Source organism: Anopheles coluzzii, chromosome 2 (genome assembly GCF_943734685.1).
Source record: "Anopheles coluzzii chromosome 2, AcolN3, whole genome shotgun sequence".
Lineage (NCBI taxonomy): Eukaryota > Metazoa > Arthropoda > Insecta > Diptera > Culicidae > Anopheles > Anopheles coluzzii.
In genome coordinates, this window is record NC_064670.1 from 61087273 (window position 1) to 61109120 (window position 21848).

The 21848-nt window shown below is 43.4% G+C and overlaps 1 long non-coding RNA gene across 1 annotated transcript; it reads right to left on the reverse strand.

The window, feature by feature from the left end:
• Positions 1 to 10006: 10006 nt before the first annotated feature.
• On the reverse strand, positions 10007 to 13574 carry LOC120960103 (uncharacterized). The gene is made up of 4 exons (XR_007451935.1): positions 12233 to 13574; positions 12091 to 12159; positions 11698 to 11997; positions 10007 to 11612 (listed from the first exon to the last, which is right to left on the reverse strand). It is a non-coding gene; the product is annotated as an uncharacterized LOC120960103 (long non-coding RNA).
• Between the last annotated feature and the right edge of the window lie 8274 nt (positions 13575 to 21848).

The window sequence follows — 21848 nt, forward strand, 5'->3', positions numbered from 1 at the left end:
TCTACATTCTTCTGATTTTAAGCAACAAAAGTAGAAGGGAAGTAGAAGGCTACTTCATTTCTACTTTCCTTGCTACTTTCGAGCGTTTTGACTCGACTTTGGGCCAGGCCTTGGTGAAGAACGGAAAGAGTTCGTAGAATTTCTGCTCTGCATCGGCGAGAGTCATACGACATACGACATGAGACATTCCCGGGGTTCGGTAAGGCACATGCCAAGATACCACGGGACTTTATAATACCTGGAACATCTGATCCCAAAGGTTACGTAAATTTATCGCAAACATTGTGAATTTTGATACGTAAATTATGTATTTCAAGGGGTACACGATCCACAATTTAGGTAATAAAATATTAAGTAAATGAAAATTAAGAAATCATAAATCAATATACTGCAATATATGTTATAAATAATATCTTCTTCTTCTTCTTCTTTGGCTCAACAACTGATGTCGGTCAAGGCCTGCCTGTACCCACTTGCGGGCTTGGCTTTCAGTGACTAATTGATTCCCCCCCATAGCAGGATAGTCAGTCGTACGTATGGCGGCGCGGTCTATTTGGGGATGAACCCATGACGGGCATGTTGTTAAGTCGTACGAGTTGACGACTGTACTACTAGACCGGCTATATAAAGAATATAAGCACACAGAAATAAATCTTTCACAAAGGATCCAAAAACAAAATGGGTAATTGAAGTGTAATTCCTATATGCCCTCCGATGAACGTTGCGTAGCCCTGTAACCGGGCCATTTTAACTAGTAATAATAAAAAATATCAAGGGATAGCTCTAGATCATTTTTTAACTCCAAGTGTTAAACACCAAGTTTGAGTCTCTTCGTCCATGAGACCCCTATTGAGCACAGAAGCTCTCGATGAGACTGCTGTACGCACTGTTGTATATGCAGGAATTACCATCCACGGGGCCCCTAATTTGACAGAGCCCTCGCAGCCGCTCAGTCCGCGTACCGTTAACTCCGCCACTGCCAAAGAGACGAAAGACCTCCGCAGTAGCCAAATCCTCTATAAATTGTTCAAACAACAACAACACCTGCGCAATACCAATCAATGTGTAAACATCGCTGTGTCGTTGAATAAACCAGCGTTACTTAGAAATTGTATATCCTGTGTTCTCTAAAATATCTCATCCAACTGAACCAACAGGTTATGGGCCCAGGACTATGGCGAAGTGAATAAGTAAATTATGATTTTAGAAACATGGTAGCTGTTGGGAGCCTGTGTCTACCGCAAGGTGTCTTTATTAAGGAGGTGAATTGTTAGCGCGTTTTCCGGGCGCCATCATTGAGTATTGTTATGTAAAATCGCATACAATTTTCTATACCCCCCTCCAACCCTCCCTGATTTTAATACCGGAGCCCCCAGTATTGTTATGTCAAGTCGTGAAATGTCAATTTGCTCTGAAGCACTTCACCTCCTAATATCCATACACCTTGTGTCTACCGCGCTTATATGCCACTCGTAGGTGACAGTTGCTGGTCACCTTGATGACATGTACACCGGGATGCTGGAGAGCTCACGGAGAAACGCTCTCTCCTGTATCGACCGTCGACGAGACAGTCCCCAAACGAGGGAAAATGTATAATTTTCACTTTTCGGCTGTTTTTTCGATTGATATTTTGTGCACGATTTGACAAACGAAACAGTGTACGAGATTCAGATTTTTTTCGGCACATAACCACAACAGCGTGCAATGGCATACAGTCATTATCCGATATACGCTATCGCACGGGACCGAGCGCAATAGCGTATCTCGAGTTTTCGCGTATAGCGGATTCCTATGGAAAAATAGTTTACATTACCGGTTCAAGGGTTGAAATATAGCGTCACAGAGTTTTGCATTGAAGTTTTTTTGTTATAAAACAGGTATCTTTTGCACAAATTTAATGCAAAATGCATTAAGAACACTAAGGAAATTCAAAAAGAGCATAAAATATTTCAAATAATTAAAATATTTGCAAAAAACAAATGGAGCTGTCAAATTTAGAGGAATCGCGTACTGCGAATTCGCGTATATCGAGCATCGCGTACTGCGGATAATTGCTGTATTTGCTATCTTCATTGCACGTCTAGCGTTACACATTTTGAGGTTAAATAGTTTTTAAATTGTTGGTATTTATATGAATGATACGATACGAAAGAACACAACTGATGCAAGCTAAACGTAATACACAAAAAGAAATACACATAACCTGCTTCAACGCTTGGCTTGGAGAGCGAAATGTTACGAATGGAAGAACCACACATACAATCATATATTGCTTGTCAAATTATGAGAGTGTATGAGTTATCGTCCGAAAATTTCCGCTTGGGTCGGGGCGAGTACCGGTTTCGAAAGACGAAATCCGTTCGACGCTCATGAGAGAATGAGAATCATGAGATACAACTGTCAAGCATTTAAACACGTTTATATCTACCATTCAAGGATGGTTAAGTTTTGAATTTAGATTTTTTTGCCGTTGGTATTGGATTTCATTCGTTACATCATTATTGGATGATTTTTTATCAATTATAAGGCAGCTTTACTCACTTTCTTGAAATTTGAATTTAACGAATTAAACGACAGGATTGGATTTACTTTATAAAAATGTATAAAAATGCTGATTGATTTTATTTAAAAGAGTTATAAACGTTATTTACATGGTGAAAATGTTAAGCGATATTTTTCTATAAAGTTTTCAGCAATGTAAGAAATATATATGAAAAACATCAAATTTGACCTTTACATGAATATTCAAATATCTCTCTCTCTCTCTCGCGCTCTCTCTCTCTCGCGCGCTCTCTCTCTCTCTCTCGCTCTCTCTCTCTCTCTCGCTCTCTCTCTCTCTCTCTCTCTCTCTCTCTCTCTCTCTCTCTCTCTCTCTCTCTCTCTCTCTCTCTCTCTCTCTTTCTCTCTCTCTCTCTCTCTATATATATGTATATATTTATATATATATATATACATAAATATATATATATATATATATACATATATATATATATATATATATATATATATATATATATATATATATATATATATATATATATATATATATATATATATATATATATATATATATATATTTAAATAACTTTAATATTATACATATTCCGATATATTTTATGATTTTATATTTTTATATAAATTTTCAAAACTGATCAACACTTTTTTTTATTGGAATTAGATCACAAAACATTTTCAAAATGTTACATACCTCTAAGTTCAATTCATTTCTATCATTTAAAGCTAAATTTAAAGCAAAACGTTTCATAGAAAACAACATTCGTTCCAAATCCGCAGTGCAAAACCTCGCGGATTTCTCCCCATACAAACGGGAACGTTCGACCCCGGCAAGTAGAACTCATTCTTTCACGCGCTTCTTACGGTCTCTCAATGGTACGTTATTTTAAGCCAAGAGAGCGCCTTCTGACAACCGCGGCGAACGGATATCGTCGTTTGAAGCCCATAGTCGCCCCGAGTATCGCTTCCTGACCATTCAAATAGGCATAGAGCGACAACGTCGTGCGCGACGAAAAATAGCTCAAAATTTCACTCTGTGTGTTTGAAAACACACAAAAATAGGTTGAAATGTGTTCAAATCTAATTTTTTGTGTGGCATTAATATGGCTTATAAACAAACAAGATAATTCGATTATTTCGGATGAAGCAAAAATGTCGCGCGAGACGAATAGCTCTGTTTGCAAAATTGAGCTACTTTTTGTGAATTCCATCCCAATTTATGAATTCTATTCCAAAAATTGCGGTGAGGGCGTTTTGCATCGAGCGAACTAAATGAAAGTCAGATTTATTATTATTATTATTATTTATTCCGAAAGTTATCCAGCTGGCATAAGCTTACATAACATACTTATTTCTATAGTTACAGGGTTTCGAATCATATAAGGGAATAGTTCAATCACTTAGGGGAATGTTGCAAATCGGTAGGGGAATATTGCATGCAAGCTGTGGATGTTTGCAATCACTTAGGGGAGTTGTGCAATCGATTAGGGGAATGTTGCAAGCGTACTGTGGAGCTGTCATCAGACTGTGGGTGCCGGTGTAAAAAGCTACGAATTAATACCGATGATGTTTTTTTAAAAACATCGTTTGGAGTTTTTAAAATAATAATTTCCTGGTTCTTAACTTTCTACTGGGGGCCTGAAAGTTCAATTTACTCAGAATAACAAGCTAACAAGTTTGTGTATAAATAAGCACTGTGCCGTCTTTCTTCTATGTTGCAGAGGTTCTAGTCCAAATAACAGGCACCTTGTACGGTAAGAGGGACAAACAGAATTACGAGACCACGGAAGACGGTAAAACAATGAACGAGTGAGCTTGCGTTGAACCGATTCTAGCCTATCTATTAAATATTGCTGTGTCGGAGTCCAAATAATACTAGCGAATTGTAAGGTAGGACGGACAATTGCACAATACAGAGCTTTTATACTGAATGGATCTTTGAAGTCTTTCGCAACACGCAAAATGAATCCTAACAAACGGAAGGATTTACTCATAGTATTTACAATTGTATCGAAATTATTGTATCGAAAGTATTACTTCATAGTGGTTCTGTAACGTTAGTCTACTATCTAAATGAACGCCTAAATCGCGAATCACATTTTTACGCGGCACTGATCTATCATCAATTTTATAATCGTAAACAATGGGGGTTCTTTTTCTAGTGTAGGATATAACAGAGCATTTCGATATGTTGAGACGCATGTGTAGTGACCGGAGGAGGAAATATGCTTTTCGGATCTCATTAATACGCCACGCACTCAGTGGCGGATTATAGGTATCGGGGGCCCTAGGCCGTAAGACGAGTTGAGGCCTTCTGTAAATTTTTTTGTGACGGGGGGAAGGGGGGGGGGGGGGGAGTGCTGACCAATTGATTCGCCAGCCTCGGGGCCCCAACGTTCCATCCTTGGGGGCCCTTGTCGCTACTCGGTACTCTGTCCATACGGCATACTATAAAATGGCGATCTACGAGGCCCCTAAATCGGCGGGCCCCAGGCGACCGCCTAGTCCGCCTACCGTTAGATCCGCCACTGAAATCAACGCGTATCTTTGGCTATTATTGCCGAATGGACTTCCAATTTTGTGTTAATATGTCGATCTCTATATGCTCACTGGTATTCAATAAATGAGAATTATACATTTTTCATTCGTAATTCAATTTATGAAGCTCAAATTTGTATCTCTGAATTTCAGAATCACCAACCCGGGTGCGTCATAATTTAGCCGAGACAGCTATGTATCATTTATCATGTAAGAGCGGGACATTTTTAACATGGTGTGCGTAATAACCTTAAGTTAAATCGATGCAAGATTTCCTAGGCTTGGGGTTGGCCCTAGGGTGGGGGTCGGTACAACGATACTCTCCCGCTTCTATACAAACTACAAGACGCGCTCTCTCAATGTTCGCGACCATGCGCGAGCATCCTTTCGTGTGCTTGTGTTAGTTTCTTTCATGTTGCGCTGTGTGCGTTTCTTTCGGTCAGCGATCGTTCACACTCGCTGCGTATTTTTTGGTTATCTAAAGCTAAACAAAAACACAAACACACTCTTAGGTCTTTTTTTCATCACTTTAATTAAACTTTTATACCTTATGTTGGCACGATATCGACCGCGTGTGATCGGACAGGGAACAGTAATGTTTACAAACAATTAAGCTGACTTGACAACTTGATCTAATACCTAAAATACCCGGTAGATGGAGTACAAGATTCACAAAGAGAGATAACACGATTAGATTGTGCGACAACCAGATCTCCGTAATTAGGGCCAATTAGGGAGCAGGTCAAATAGGGTCAAGTAGCACAGCTGATCGAGGAACAGGGCGCCATCGCGAAACGCGGTTAGTAGCAAAAGTTAACCCAGAAAGAACAAACGAATTTTTAAACTGCGCAATAAATAGAAACATACATAGCCAGTTCTAAAAACGTCTACCAAGCTACTAATAATAAATAGATAGCTACATCCGTAGCAACAGGAGCGTTTTGTGCTGCACCTCGCTATTTGTGACAACGCAACGGGATCTCAACAAGCATGACTTGGAACCGTGTGCATTCAAACAAGGCTTGCATGAAACCTTTTTTGTCACAACTTGCAACTGTTTTTGCAAATTAATGTGTCGTAGTGTATTACAGACTTCTGTATGTTCTCTTTTGTTCTGCATTTGACACTCTTTATAACTCACGCATTTTTCCGGTCGCGAGTGTATGTTGACGTGCGGATCGTGATGCGGTTCGGAGGGTCGCCGCGTCATCACAGAATTTTTGATACAAATTGCTGCATCCACGACTGCCACTGTCGTAGGATTTGCAAGTGGCTTCTCGGTGTACGCGGATTCACTAACTCGAACAGCACTTGTTGTCTCGCTACGCTGATGCTGCTGGTGCTGATGCTGCGGCTGCTGATGCTGCTGCTGCTGATGCTGCTGCTGTTGCTGCTGCTGATGCTGCTGCTGATGCTTGATCTGTGCATCGGTCACAGATCGAATTGATGCCCTTTTTTCCTCGAGCTGAAGCCGAATCTTTAAATGTTCGAGCTTTAGGTTAGCCATTTTGAGCTCGTACTCTTTTATGGCCATCTCCCGTTCTCGCTGATGCACTTCCATAAGCTTTTCGAGTGCCGCTTGCCTAGACCTTTTATGTTGCGCTGTTGTCGGTGAATTTGTGGTAGGAGGCCTTTTTGCAGCATGGAATGTAGTGGGCTCTTTTTCCTCTGTAGCCAGCTTATTCGCCGAGGCTTCGCCCTCGCTATGAGCTGCTCTTTTGGCTCTTTTGTCGCCTTCGCAGCTTTCAGCAGGCACCCCAGTCATCGCAATGGCTTATTTAGAGGACTTTAGACGGCCCATCTCCTTAGCTTCGCACTTTGCCACCTTCATCACACACAAATTGCACCAAGATTTTGACATCACAGTGACGCCGACACACCCGTAATGGTACCACTTTCTGCACTTTTCGCAAGGCACCATATCTTCCACGGTGTTATGCCGCTCGCAGCTACCACAATCAAATCCGCGCTTGGTCATCGCGAACACTTTTATAAAAATAACTTGCGTTAGAAAATTTCGCACGATTTTTTAAATGTTGCTACGGATGTAGCTATCTATTTATTATTAGTAGCTTGGTAGACGTTTTTAGAACTGGCTATGTATGTTTCTATTTATTGCGCAGTTTAAAAATTCGTCTGTTCTTTCTGGGTTAACTTTTGCTACTAACCGCGTTTCGCGATGGCGCCCTGTTCCTCGATCAGCTGTGCTACTTGACCCTATTTGACCTGCTCCCTAATTGGCCCTAATTACGGAGATCTGGTTGTCGCACAATCTAATCGTGTTATCTCTCTTTGTGAATCTTGTACTCCATCTACCGGATATTTTAGGTATTAGATCAAGTTGTCAAGTCAGCTTAATTGTTTGTAAACATTACTGTTCCCTGTCCGATCACACGCGGTCGATATCGTGCCAACACGTTAACAATACCTGATTTCACACATTTACGTACGGTAACACACAATATTTTACTTTTAAAATAGATCGCTCCATCGGTGCAAACGTTGAAGTGGCCCACGTTGATTACTGTAAAAAAGGTACGAAATAAAGCTGCGTGATGTATATAACATACATTGCGATTCAATCCCGCAGCTTCATTTCAATGCGCACAACACTTAAACTTCTTTTGGCTCAACAACCTTCGTCGGTCAAGGCCTGCCTGCCTGTACCACTTGTGGGCTTGGCTTTTAGTGACTTATTGATTTTCTCCCATAGCAGGATAGTCAGTCCTACGTATGGCGGCACGGTCCATTTGGGGCTTGAACTCTTGATGAGCCTGTCGTTAAGTCATACGAGTACGACTGTACAACGAGACCGGCTACACTTGAACACTTCACAAAATTATTACACCAAACGCTCACGACTTACGACGCGCGTCTACTCGCTGCGGATCCTTGAGCTGTACTGACGATTTCGGGTAGTAGCAAGAACGAGAGCAAACAGAGAATCTTTCAGGGCTGCAGTGCAAAGGAAACATCGATACCAGCACGACGCTGCAAACAGATAAATCTTAGCACGCTGGCCGAAAGTAAACGCACACATTTACACATTTGTAACTGTGTTAGTGCCAACACTGTGTAGAAACCAAAACGCGCACTCTCCTCCCTGTGTTTCACACATTTTCTTCTTGTTTCTACGTTCCCGCGCCTGTAAATCGTTCTCTCTTTCTCTTTGTTTGTAGGGTAGGTTTTTACGCACACCATGTTAAAAATATCCCGCTCTATGTTTGTAGGAGGATCAACTAAGCTCATCATCGGTTACGGTGTATACGGTATACGGTATCACTATCGGTTTGCAACAATACCCTAAACTGTTGACTTATTCCAATATTCAAAACCCCGGATGGTTGGGGCTATAATAATACTTACGATTGATGCGTGAGATGGCGGGTTTTGGGTTTTGTTGGCGAACGTTCATCTGTAATAGAACGAAATGATGAATAATTTTGAGCACACACACACACAAAAATACACCCAACCTCCCTCTAAGCCAATTCCTAGGCGACCCAAAGCAGAAGCCTCCCGTCAAACATTGCGAGGGTTGCAAGGAGTATCATCTGCTCGAAATCTTATGGTATTTTCAATAATCTTTGTTTTTTCTTCAGTAATTATTTTTCCTGCAGTGTTATTTATCAAAAAGATCAGTCTTTCAATTTTTGTAGATTTTTTCAAAATAAAATGTTAAAATTCATTTTTTTTTTTCAAAATAAAATATATATTGAATTCAAAGATCTGCCACAAGAAGTTATGGGAGATACGAGACAAGTATAAATTCTCAGAATGAAGCAACTGTCAAACGTCGTCACATTTGGGAGGTGACGAAAGTAGATTACAGGCGGTCCCCGAGATACACGGTTATTGGGGACCGAAAACGGCCGCAAAATACCGCGTATCTCGAATTTCCGCGTAAGTCGAATCTCGTGATTTCCAGCCAAAATATCACTAATTTCCGTGGAATTTTGCAAGTAGGGGGTGGGTTTAGCCACCAAATTAATTATTTGATATGTTTCTAAATAATTGAACAGTTTTAAACCTTTTTAAATGGCATTTTACATTCGATCAACACGGAAATTATTTGGTATTTCACAATGGATGTGTCAAATCAGTACAATTTGCTCCAAGAACTGTCAAATTTTGAAAACCGCGTATCTCCGAATCCGCGTATAAGAGGTACCGTGTATCTCGGGGACCGCCTGTACTTATTTAGGAAACAGTTCGACCTTGGTAATCCCGCAGTGCAAGTGACAGCGATTTGCGAGGGCGCGCGAGGGCTCGCACGCCATACAAGTTCACTGCTCCAGAGCCCTCGCATTAAAGAGCTGGCGAGCCTTGGAAGTGTCATATGAGCGAGACAGCTGTATGTCAAGTGTATGGCTATCTCTTTCTGGCAAGAAAAAAGCTCCAAAATGCAACGGTGTTGGTGGACAAAATTTAAATGGCCAAAAATTTTGACCACACACACTCTCTCTCCCGATGCCTTCCCCTGTCCTCTCTTCCTTCAGGCCCCTTCCTCTTATTTGCGCGCGCCGCTCGCTTGTGTGCGATAGCTCATCAGCTGGTACTGGTATATGGTAGGGTTGTAGTTGTATCTTGAATTGGCGATTGGTACATATATATGTAGTGTATTTGGTTTTACCTGTGACCTTGACGATGCGAAAGCCGGTCAATTCTGGTGTTGAAGCAATATTTGTGCTATGCTGGTGGTTGCCGTTCCGTGCCGTTTCTGATGTGGCCATTTGATCGCCATGAGGATCAACGGTTATGAAGCCAATTTCAAACGAGCGAAAGTGAAGGAATAATTCTGTACCGGAAATTTGATTTTTTATCAAGTGTGATACTCCAATGTTGATCTCAACCCGATGTAAGCTGGTTTTAACGGCCATATGAGATAATGTACTCATGTGTTAAAAAATGTCGCTTTTTTTCTTTCCTGATATTCCCGAAAATTGACCCATAATTCAAATACGATTTGACTATTTTCATTGATTCCTCATACAACGCATGGAAAGAGGTAAACTGGCTTCGCCAATTCATTCATCTCCGCTCCCAACCATTCATCACCCGAACCACCCACAATCTCATCATTCCATCCACATGCAACGACATTTCCCTCTTCTTTAACAGCAAAGGTCTCAACCGAAGCTTCTACAGACTGCTGCTTTCCATTTTCCTGTTTCTTCTTCTTCTATTTGCCGTATCCATCTACCCGGTCATGCCAGCCAATGCAAGCTTTAGCGTCTTTTTTTAGTACCACACACCCGGCTGGCCAGTCCTTACTACGAGGGGACCGTCTATATGAGGCTTAAACCTATGACGGGCATGATATTATCATCCTTTATGTATCCAGTGTCGGATCTAACGGTAGGCGAACTAGGCGGTCGCCTGGGGCCCCGCCGATTAAGGGGCCCCGTAGATCGCCATTCTATAGTATGCCGTATGGACAGAGTACCAGCGACAAGGGCCCCCGGAAGGATGGACGTTGGGGCCCCGAGGCTGGCGAATCAATTTTAGAGCCTGTGACTGATGATCGTAGGGCCCCCCGACGGCGTTCAAACTCCCAACAGCCATTTTAGTGCCGCTACCACCTCACCCCCCCCCCCCCCCCCCCCCCCACGGACCACCATTTACCATTTACAGGGGGCCTCAACTCGTCTTACCGCCAAGGGCCCCCGATACCCTTAATCCGCCACTGTATGTATCCTGACCACTCTGACCACTCTCGGTTCCGTGTCAAGATCCTCATTGAGCACATCACACGCTGACAGCGCCTTTTTCAACGGTGAGCCCTCAGGATCGGGCCGTGATCCGTGCACATCAGTTTGAACGTGTAACCAACTGATAATAAAACGTTAGAAACGGAATCTCTCATCCGCAGGTACCCATCTTCTACCATCTGTTACACATTCTTTGACACGCCAAACAGCTTCCTTTTGTCTGTCCTTGCGAACGACTATGGGCTGGATCGTTCACTACCATGACATGGCCAACCCATCGCGGACAGGCGAGTATGGTGCGCTACAAGCTACCAGATCCACCTAGTTAATCCAATGATAGACTAGCCGCATCCTTGCTGTTGGGGTTTGTAAAACAAGAGACGAGGCAAAGTGACATGCGTAATCAAAAAGCAGTCCGCAAAACATCCAGATAAAATAAACTAGTGAACGTGCATACAAACCTTCTAACAAACTAAACATATGTCATCATCTTTATTCCCCCTTTAAAAATGCGTAGTGTTTTATGAGAATATAAACTAGATTTATTTATCTAAAATGTAGTGTAAAACCCGCACATACGAGTGGATGCCGCCCCTTGACACACACGCGCGTGTCAAAACACTTAACTTAAAATTATGTATATCGATGTATGCCTTAAAGCGTACTTAAGTCTAATCTTAACTCGTTAACATCATCACAATAACACTATTAACGTGACGTCGTATAGATGTGTGAAAGTGGGTTAATGTTACCAATTTGCCGCTGGAGATGAGTGTTAGTCGCCTTTCCGGAGTTATTCGGTGGCATGTTGGTGCTGCCAGCGAGCGGCCGTCGATGAAATCGATACACCTGAGGGAACATAAAACATTTGTTTTAGAGGGAAGATAAAACAACAGATCAAGATGTAGCGATAGTGCATCTAAAAGGAACTCACTTGTGAGATTTTTTCTCCTGCCAGGAAATTTGACCGCAATCAGTAGTGCGGTCGGTTCGGTCCTGTTGCTGCTGCAGCTATTGTGAGGCAGAGGATAATGATCCAAAGGGTTGCATTCCTGCCCCGAACGTTGTTAACGAGCGCGCTCGACATTGTCTCACGGCGCAATCGGGGCACCCGGTGCCGGCTGGGCCTCTAGCGTGTTGTGCTGGTAGAGCCCGACTCGTCGCCGTACAGCTTCCGGAGGATGTTCTTAAATGGTTCCTCGTAAGCCCACGTTCCAGGATAGAGGAAAATTGGCTGCAAAAAAGGAATAAACACCATGATTAGCATCCTAGTCGGTAGCTTCGCCAAACAATCTTCTTCTTCTTTCGTGGCCCACTTACAACTTACCGAATCATATACAACGCAACGTACAGTCGCAAACACCTGCCGCAGGCCCATATCATTTCTGCATTATATCTGCAAGTTAAAAGAGGCCATATTCTATTAAAATAATTTTTCTTTATCATGATAATCGCTGGATAACACTTACCCGCTGTCTTGTGCTGTGTTGTTCACCACATCACTTTCCTACGCCGGTACATGCACGTAACGCTTCCGACGGAGCCAGCACGCATTGGGCAGGACTTCTACCACTAACTTTTGCTAAAATGGCACTTACTTACGTAAAATTAAGACCTTAATTATTAAAAAAACTTACCAAAATTGATCAGCCAACAACACTGTTTACGTTTTTTTACACACACAACTTGACTTCTACAGTGACAGCAGCCGCATAGCACCAACACAACGAAAGCAGTCAGGCGAGACGTCAGACGATCTTAGTTAGGGGTAGGAAGGAGATCGGTGGTGAGGGACGTGAAAGCTCAGCTCGACAGAATCGCTATAGGAGGAAGCGAGGCAACTAGACTAGACTAGATAAATTAGAGCGAGAGGTACCTCACCAACCCTCGCATTGTTTGCCGGGATGTTTTCATAGGGGTTAAACACAGCATTTAATGGAACCCAAACCGCACACATTAAGATACGAATAAAATGAAAGCAGCTAATAAAATAAAGCTTGGCTGGTCGATCTATCCTGTACAGATATTCCCAGTCACAAAACGGTGCTACAACCGTTGGGATTATGACCACATGTCGTGAAACTGCAAAGGCCGGAATAGATCCAAGCTAAATCTTCAATGTAGAGAAGAAGTACATAAAGCCCGCAGCTGTACTAAACCAGCCAAGCTCCTCACTTGCCCTGAAGGCAGAAATTTTCACCAGATAGGACGGGATAGGACGGACGGGTGTACATTAACAAGGAAAGCATGGAAGTAATCCAAGTCAACCTTAACCATTGCAAAGCAGAACAGCATATTTTGTGGCAAGTGGTGGCAGCAGAAGAAAAAGGAGATGTAGCGGTTAATTATGTGCCTTACCAGGCGCTCACACGCACCATGAATTGGATCGCACACAAAACCACCAGCAATTTCGGTCATGGAAAGAATCCCTGTACAAAGCTTGGTCTCCAGTAAATTTGAGTCTTGTCATCGCTTTAATTTACGGAGTCGACTTTTGTGGTTGCTATGCTCCCCTTAGCTGGGAGCATGACTGATTTGTCATCATGCTGGATAATCTTACTGCTGAGTTAGTGGGAGTCCAGTTGTTGTTGCAGAGGACTTTAACGCCTGAGCAGTAGAATGGAGTAGCAAGCACACTAATAGCAGGGGTGATGCAACGCTGTTTAGTCTAGCTCGGCTAGATGTAGTACTATGCAATACTAGCACAACTCTGACATACAATAGACACGGCAGGTCATCTATTATAGATATCACCTTTTGTAGCGCACTACTAACTCACAACCTGAACTCACGAGTCAGCGAAGCTTAGATTCTCAGTGACCACCGTATGGCTCGCTATACTGTAGGAAAAATTGATGACAAAGCTTTAGCATCACATAATACTACGTGTGGATGGAGAACTCAGTTTTTCAACAAAGCACTGTTTGAAGCAGCGCTTACATTTGGTGATTTCGCAGATGTCGGAAGTGCATCTGACCTGGCAAATAGGTCTGGCCAGGGCATCCGATGCCTCAATTCCAAGGAAAAAAACATTCAAACCAAATCCGTCGTTCGGTATATTGGTGGAACCAGTCTATAAAGAGCACCAGAGATGCACGCTGTGCTGCACGCAGAAAACATTTGTGAAAGCCAGATCTGATCTCAAGAGGGAAATTAAGAATAGCAAGAATCGCTGCTTCCTAGATATGTGCACAGCAATCGCCCACAATCCCTGTGGGTCCTGCATTCAAGGAAATAATACACAAAACGAAGCCCTTCCACAAGCTTGTCGAACAATGTCCCTTAAAGCTTCGGGGTATAATACAGCAACTGTTTCCAGTCCACGACCCCCTAATAGCCACGGAAACGGTAGAAAAAATGACATGTGGATGCAAGAAGTACACCTCAAAATAGCACATGTGAAAACTGATATTATATATTTATACTGATAAACAGTCAGAAACACATTAAAAAAGCAGACATTGTTGTAGGGGCAGTCCGCATTCGGTCTGGTATCTGAAATATTTGGAAGGCATAATTGATGATCGGTTGAACTTCCATAAGCATGTTGGGCCACGCTTGCAACAAGGCAGTGAAGATCGTCATCTCGCTCGTCTCATTCATGCCCTACATGGGTGGTCCAGCTAGCTGCACAAGACGACTCCACGCCGATATAGCAATTTCTGCACTGAGATACGGAGCGCCAGTATGCGCGCATATCTTGAGGCAAAAGCAACACCAGAGTTCTGTTAATAGAGTCCACAGACGATTGACTATACGTGTTACCAGAGCCTGTAAGACAATTTCTTACAACGATATATGGTTACAAGTGTCTGTGGGATCGCAAGCATGATGCCTGAATGTCTGACCCTGGTTGAATTCCTGTGCATGGGTGCTTCAGGATCTATCTGCATCGCTTCCACCATGCCTCCTGTCCCAGATGCCCTCTATGTACGGTTGCAGAAGAGACAGCTGAACACGTCCTGCTTTATTTTCCGAGATCCCCGAAACATATAGTGCTGAATTTGAGACCATGCGGGCAATGGTGCAAAAGCTAATAAACCAATCGAGGGTAAATCAATCAGCGGCTTGGTCTTGCCTAAGTGCGTTTTCTCGTTCCTGCGAATGCCAGATGTGTGCCCTTCGTGATAAACCGTGAGGGGCCTAACGTGTATGTGCTAATTGTGTAGTGATTATCGTGAACCTCTTGAAAAAGGTCCGGGTGCCACAGCACCGCCCCTCGCATGAAGTAATATTGAAAGGTGACCCCGAGGCGTGAAACGGCTTATACATATTTTCCCGTAGATCTCGAAACGGCCAAGTAAATTTCTTTCTCCCTCAACGGATGGGCACAGTTCAATGGGGAAGCAAGAGGACGAACAAAATAGGCGATGCAGTGCTTGAGAATTTAGCCCGATTGAACGTAGTGTTGGGAAATGTCGGTTCCTCGATCGTAGATATCATGTTCTGCAGTCCAGTCCTAGCCTGGAATCTAAACTGGTGAGTGTGTAAAGTGTTTACCCTCAGCAACCACATGGTAGTTCGCTACTCAATACACAAAATAAATGATTTAATAGTACTACCTGTTACGAGCATCTGAGGCTGGTTAATAGAGCCAGAGTTTGTAGCTGAACTTTCTAAGCCATGTGACATTACAATGCCTAGGAGGAAACCCCCTTGCCATGTACGGCGTCCAGTATACTGCTAAAACGCTACGATTGCAAAGCTTCGGGATGTATGCACTAAGGCGCGAAAAAAACTACAACGAACTGGACATCTCCAGCAATGAAGGAATCTCTCAGATTGCATTCCAGGTCAGGACTAAAGAGAGAGATAAAAGCAAGCAAAAGGCGCTAAGCTTCTTTCTGGAACTCTGCACTTGTTGAATCGTAGAATCTCAATTATTAGGGATCAGTCGATTTGGTTCGATGGTCTTGAACGCATTACATAACCTAGGTCCAAAGCTCAACGGTCCAAGTCGGTCAAATTAATAACATCAAAGAAGTTTAGGTAGCCGCGACTGTATGAGGCAAATAGAAACTAATGTTTGCACCATTGCTTCCAATGACACATTACATCCAATGATTACACATAGCAAGATAGTCAGTCCTGCGTATGGGGGCACGGTCCATATGGGGCTTGAACCCATGACGGGCATGTCGGTGATGTTAAGAACTATTCCAACACATTTAACGTTGTTCGCTTTTCTAAAAGCACTACGTGGCCCAAGGTTGTAGCATAGAGGTTATTCATAACACCACACGTACCTGTCCTACGTCCCAGGTGACAACATGAGGAGGCTGACTGGGTAAAATACAAAATATGACAATTCACATTACCTTTAGATGATCCCCCTTCCCTTACCCGATTTACAGCGACAATAACAAACGCAGTGTAGCAGATTTACTGCTAACAGTAGGTCACATCTAACTTAGCATTGCCAAAAGCCAGGTAAAAAGACGTTAACCACCAGAAGCGCAAGCGCATAGCCAGCAGCCAGGTAAAGAAACGTTAAACACCAGAAGCGTAAACGTTCTCGTGTTTTACCCCAGAACATAAATAAGGAAAACGCGCCACAGATAAGCAATTAAACTTCCGTAAAACTCAGGCATAAACAGGAAAACGTTCGCTACATCCACAATGCACGGATAGTTGATAAAACACAGGCACGCTAGGTATAATTTAAGAAACACCTGTAAAAACCCAAACCCGGAAAACCAAATGAAATCTCACATTTGACAAAAATCTGGTTGCCAAATGTGTCACAACTTTCACACCATCTCTCTTATAAATAAAGGTCGAATTGATGGCGAAGTCAGTTCACCTTCCTTAGACACGTAGATCACTCGTGTTCTGGTGCATCTCACCAATTTGCTGATTCCGCCGAAGGCTCTGCCCAATTTGATAATCATTTTTGGTTATCAGCTGTTCAGTCAGTTGACCGATCAGCATTACCCTCATCGAAGTAAAGTGCACGTTTGCACTAGTTCCACCCAACTTCTCCCACGGTGTCCGATTCCGCCTCGGTCATCAACTCGACGCGCAAGGTCGATCCAGTCCGCGATTCCGCCGACGTAAGAAAGTGCTTCTTTTCGAACTTAGCGTAAGTGTGAACGGGTTGACGTAACCGATACGCGACGAATGTGTATACATTTTGGTGTCGCGTTCCGTACGATCCCCTTCCTCGTCCCACACCCCTTTCACTGCGCTCCGCGCATTGACTCGCCGAAACGGTTTGAGAAGCGCGGCCGAACCTACCACATGGCGACCGTGACAGTCTCCGAACCTACCACATGGCGACCGTGACAGCGTAGCAAAAACAAAGCTACAAGAACGTTAAAGTGCAGTGGAAAAAATAAAAAAATAAAAAGTGCAGTGCTGTGGAGAAAAAGATATACGCAAAGTGCGGTGCGTGGAAAAAAAAATACAGTAGAAAGAAAAAGGTTAAAGAATGAACGGTGTCAGTTTTTACCACATAACCATTATCGTGAGAACTCAATACAGTGCCCCAATAATCTAATAAGCAATAAAGTGATCTTTAATCGATTTTTAACAAAGTGCGAGTGGTGCAGTTTGAGGCATAAGGTAACACCAAACGCGGGAAATAAATAAAAACGTTCCAAGTGCAATCTAAAAGTGGCACAAGTTTAAAAGTTAGCAAAAACACATCGTTGCGCACAAGTATCAAGTACCCGAAAAGCAGTGCAGGAAGTGAAATCGCAGTGTCAGTAAACTGAAAAAAGTAGAGAGTGTGTATATTTATTCTGGCATAACACATATAAGCTATGGGTCACGACAACTCAAAACCGGAAACAAACGTTAAGGGCAATAACGACCTCACCATCGTTCAGACCCAAAACATACACACTGAACAACACGAGGCACACGAGTTCAAACTTAACCTGATTTTGGCTCGCGTTGATTGTTATTGCAAAAGCGCTCAAAATAGTGTACAAAATAGTGAAAAATCAGGCGAAAGAACAAGCTGTAAAGATGTTGTCTTTACCTAAAGAAATAGTGAAGAAAAAAAAAAGAAAAAAAAAACATTAGTGAAGTAATAATTCGGATATAAAAGACAAAGTGCCGATCAAGTGTTCATCAGACGACAACTACAAGCCGCAAACCAGGAAGACGCACACTGCCCACCTGCAAGCCGCCGTAGCCGCCCACCTACAAGGAAGTCGTAGCCGCCTACAAGGAAGTCGTAGCCGCCTACCAGGAAGACCAAGCCGCCCACCAGCAAGCAGCCTACCAGGAAGACCAAGCGCCCACCAGCAAGCCATCCAATCCAATCCAAATTTCGACCATACGACTAAACTAAAAGAAATTGTTAGGAGACAAGAACTTATTTACAGATCCCTACAGCAAAACAAAGGGAACATTAGACAGTGCGCATTGGCCACATACAGATTACAAGTAGACGAAATATATTCCGTGTTCAGGAAAGAAATAGAGACCAACTACGACAAATACAGCGACTCAGAAATCAAGTTCTACAACAACATTATCCAAAATTTAATCCCAACATAGTAGAAAAAGTTAACAACGAGACAATTAACACCGACAACAACACTAGCGACTTGAATGAGACATTAAAATCACACAAAAAACTAACGTTAAAAACCACAGTTATAATATCAATTTTATCTATATATAAAAGACAAAAACAAATCGTTCCGACAGCGAACATTGACCACACAGCTATTAAAACAAATACGAGCGTAGACTCAAGTTACAAACCAAACATGGATGCTTTAGAGATCCTAAAAACGGCCACCAGCCTCATACCTACATTTAGCGGTAGATATGACGAAGCTGAAGCCATGTTAGCTGCTTTAGAAACAATGAAAGAAGCAGTGGATGAACAGCACCACAGACTAATAATGCGGGTGGTACAATCAAAACTAAAGGGGAAGGGCAGAAAAATCATCGGAAAAACGGTGACCAACATAGAAGACGCTCTGGCAAAAATCGGTGCATATGTTAAGAAAACAGAGTCGCCAGAAGATATTGCCACCGCAATTCATGCATTAAAACAAAAAACAACACCAAAGGATTTTGGTGAAGAAATACAAGCTCTGGCAGAAGAGCTAGAACAAGCATATCTTGGGGAGGACGTTGCACCAGCACTGGCAACGGCAAAAACCAACAAGATAGCAATGGCAGCTTTTGGAAAAGGGCTCAAAAAAGAAATCCATCAGGCGATAGTATTGTCCGGTACCATTCCCACCTTTGATGCAGCTATTAGAGCAATTATTAGCATCGATAAGACGAATCAAAGCACGCAGGACAAAAAGTCAGACAATAGACAGAATGGGCAGGAGAATAGATACAGCTCGAATCAGCGTCAGACAAACACTCGTGGTATAGACCAACGTCAAAACAATAACAACTGGAGATCCCCACCCCAGCAAAACAATAACAGTTGGAGATCCCAACCACAGCAAAATAATAACAATTGGAGGTCACCACAAACACAAAACGGTAGACAGGGAGCCGGGTACAACACCCGAAACAGGCAACCCGCCGGCCCAAATTTTTTAGGGCAACGCGAACCGCAAAGGGCAATCCTTTACACGCAAATGGAGACCCAGAACCCACAGGTGGACCAGCCCTCCACAAGCCATTACGGGCAACATACACAATAAATGTGCAAAAATCAAATTTTATTAGGACAAGATTAGGTCTAGCAGATTCAATATGCAACCTATTTGTAGATTCAGGTTCCGACATTTCTATCATCAAAGGCAACAAAGTAAGACCTACACAAATTTATAAACCAAAAGATATAGTGGATATCATAAGCGTAGGAGAAGGAACAATACCCGACAGACAAAGAGAGCGAAATTTACAGGCGAGGGGCATGTAGAAACAGGGGGAAGGGGTTCGGTCGAAGTTGTATTGTCCGCCATAGTCGAGCGGAAGCGATTTTTTTCCGAATTGAGAGTGAGCGCGCGCAGCGCTCTCTCGCATGCCTTCAAATTACACGGGGCGCTCTCGCGATACAAAACAGCTGATCAGCTGATACCCCCTCCCTCCCGTTTTTTTCCTCTCGCGCTGCGCTGGATGCGCGGATCAGCTGTTCTTGCTCTCTCGCGTTTCTTTCGGTTTGCGCTGCGCTGTTGCCGCACTTGCGCGCTGCGCTGAACACCCCCTCCCCCTCGTTTCTTTCGTTGCGCGTTGTGCGCTGTGCGCTTTCGTTCACTTTGATTTGCTGCGTAATAAAATCGCATCCATCGAAATAAATTTAATTACATCAAACTCGTTTGATATTTTAACACTTTATTGAAACTTAAGGCACAGTTCCACACATCGCTAACCACAATCTTGCCACAAAACCACACATATTTTTTATTATAAATAATAAAAAAAAATCGTCACTTCAAGCACCCGCTTTACTGCCTGTATGTTGTTCATGTTGAATACTGTAAAAAAGCATTGAAATAAAGCAGCATAATTTACATATTCATGTTGAATTATGAAAGATTAACGCTGCTTTATTTCAATGCGCACAACACTTCATCAATTGAAAATACGGCCGAGGCCGTAATAATGTGAATTGAAATAAACAACACTTCAACACTTCACTTCAAATAACATCAAGCGCCCGGGACTTAGGCTAAAATGCGCGCGGCCTCACACTGCGAAGGCTTGAACTGTACTGACGATTTTGTGTGGTAGCAAGAAAGGGAACGCACGAGGAACACTCGCTGCACTAGTGCGAGCGAGACACCGACACCAGCAAGCCGCTGCGAGAAAACCAAACTGAGCGCGCTGGCTGAAAGTGAACGCACACATTCACACATGTGTGATTGTGTGAGTGCAAAAACTGTGTAGAAAGCAAAACACGCTCTCGCCGCCGCGTAATTCCGCGTATTTCCAACCGTCTCCCCCTGCTTCTACATGCCCCTCGCCAGAAAGACGCACACTTTTACATTCTCATTGCTACCCAAGCGAGTCAACACGCTCGAAAGTAGCAAGGAAAGTAGAAATGAAGTAGCCTTCTACTTCCCTTCTACTTTTGTTGCTTAAAATCAGAAGAATGTAGAAACATGTGGGTTCTAGGAAAGAGCAAAAAATGAGTTCTTGAGTGTACACACACGCACACGCGACGACTCACACTTACGTTCTTGTTCTACGCCCCTCCCCCTTCTCACTCGCCCCACAGATCTATTTTTAGATCATCACACTTCCATCGACGGCGGTCGATGTGACGATGTGTGTCGTCGCGTGTGTGTTGTCGATTTGGTCAGAAAAACTTTTTCTTCACATCAAATCTCTGACATGGAGCGTTGGCGTACCGATTGAACCATCGCGACTTTGATCAGTGCGCGCGGTTAAAACGACCTTTTGTATTGTGTTGTACGTAGCGTGCGCGCCAAAATTGTAAGAGTGCGCGGAGAGTGAATGTGGTTTTTTGGGGGTGGGGGATTGAGATACAGAGACAAATTTCGCTGCACATTAACACATACATTCTCACTGCACGGCTTGAACTGCGAATGCTCAGTTCTGAGAGAATATACTCGAGCGCTCGCGCATGAGTGCAAGCAAGCGCGGTATAGAGGATAGAGGGAGACAAACGATTATTTTGCTCCAAACTTTCTACTTTTGTCCCGTTGGGTAGTAGGGTCATACCTCCAGTGGCGGATCAAGGGTATTGGGGGCCCAAGGCAGAACGACGAGTTGAGGCCCTCTGTAAATGGTAAATGTTGTTGGGTGGGGGGGGGGGGTGGTTGCGGCACTAAGCTTGTTGTTGGGAGATTGAACAGTAAACTTGAAATGCCGTCGGGGCCCCCTTCGATCATCATTCGCAAACTCTAAATTTTTTGCTGACCGTGGGGGGGGGGGGGGGGGGCGGGGTGCAAATGATTCGCCAGCCTCGAGGCCTCAACGTCCATCCTTCCGAGGGCCCTTGTCGCTACTCTGTCCATACGGCATACTATTAAATGGCGATCTACGAGGCCCCTAAATCGGCGGGGCCCCAGGCGACCGCCTAGTCCGCCTACCGTTTGATCCGCCACTGCAGTAGTGCAAACAACCAGCGTATTGTATGGTTAGGAACAGAATGAATTTATTTTAGATACAAACTTATAACCACAGTGAATT